Raw genomic sequence first — 1,784 nt, 5'->3', positions numbered from 1 at the left:
GGGTGTTTCATCGTAGAGGCTGAATTTACCGACCGTCGTGCTAAAGATACCTTCTATTCACACCCTGACGTTAAAGTCGCCAAGCACGATTTTGACATCGTGGCGGGGGCAGCGCTAATAGGTGTGCTCCAAGCGCTCATAGAAGACATCTTTGGTCACATCGTCCTTCTCATCTGTCGGGGCGTGAGCGCAAATCAGCGATATGTTGAAGAACCTCGCTTTGTTGCGGGTTGTGGCTAGACGTTCATTCACCTCGGCGACGGAGTCTCTCTCCCACCACGGATCCCACACCAAACTTGCGCTCCTTTATATGGCCACTGTAGTAAATGCCACAAGGACCTACTCGTCTCCGTCCTTGTCCCGTTCATCGCAATTTCTTGGACGGCGGTGATGTCAGCCTTCACTTTAACGAGGACGTCAACCAGCTGGGCAGCGGCACCTTAAGGATCCGGACATTCCAAGTGCATGCCCTCAAATGATAGTCTTTATTTCGTTTGCTATGGTCGTCTTCAAAAGGGGGGTCACTCATCCGAGGCTGTCGTTTAGTTTTCATTGATACTGTTTTTTATACGGCGGCTTCCAAAACCTGCACACAACCCTGTGGAGGGAATGTGTCCCTTCTCACTTTAGCTCGCCTTCAAATGGATGTTCTTAAGCTACCCAGAGGATACTTGGTCAAAGACCGGAAGTCCTGAGCTGCTTGAGCCATATGTAAAATAATCGTTTCTGCTCACTCCCAAGTGAATGGCGATCAGAAAACTTTTCCCACTTGCGTGAACTTCTACACATGACTCCATCCACCATGGTACATATTACTACAGTCTAATATGTTTAGTGAAGGTCAATCGATAGCTTTAAACATATATTTGACTAATGTAGGAGACATGTTAAAAAACCAATTTGTATCTTCCGAAAAATGTTTAATCAATGCTATACTACTTTCCGTCGGCTTTGCTCAGCCCTATCTCTATATCACGTAAAAGTTTGTAGAGAGCAATATTATTGTTTACAGAAAGGTAAACATCAACTAATCGGGTTAGATATACGTTTATATGTATTTGTATAAATCATCAGCGTGAATTCCGAGTGACAGACTGTCCGTCCGTGCAAGCGATAATTTTAGTATAGATTAAGAAATCGCGGTACACGGGATCTCTGACATACTGAAGAGGTTGGCATTGCTAATGGAGCAAAAAACTATAAAGAGCTATAACTAAGCCACAATTTAGGTACAAAACTGTGATTTGGTTCAGCGAATCGCACTAGATACCGACTAAGTGGACCATAGTGTATATGATTGAAAAATATCGGAAACTACATATATTATTGGAATACGGAGAAAGTGTTTTTTTAGATCATAGTGTGACTTTGTGATAAAAATATGTAAAAGCGGATCAATACTTCTCCAAGCCCCCAACTGGAACGTACTCTAATATTATTGTATTAATTTTTTCTACCTGTTCGTTTTTGGACGCTGTGACAGCCATCTACGATTTTGAGTGTTTGAAAACTAATGAGGACTCGGATTCTAGCCAGCATCAACTGTACACATAGCACACTTTGAGTGTTATTGTGTACGGCATAAATTCCACCCAGGGCATCTGAGGCTTTCACACCAGGCCAACCATCGACAGGTGCGCCCTGGACGGTAAGTTTCCGTTCTTGTCTTGACGGTCAAGCCAACTCGTCTTTCTGGCACGGGTGGAAAAATGCGGTAAGGGTACTAATAGACAGTGTTGTAACTCGGTCTCGCAGGTTTGTCTCTTTAAAATACACGATTTGGT

Source organism: Bactrocera tryoni, chromosome 2 (genome assembly GCF_016617805.1).
Source record: "Bactrocera tryoni isolate S06 chromosome 2, CSIRO_BtryS06_freeze2, whole genome shotgun sequence".
NCBI lineage: Eukaryota > Metazoa > Arthropoda > Insecta > Diptera > Tephritidae > Bactrocera > Bactrocera tryoni.
This window is presented reverse-complemented; position numbering follows the sequence as displayed.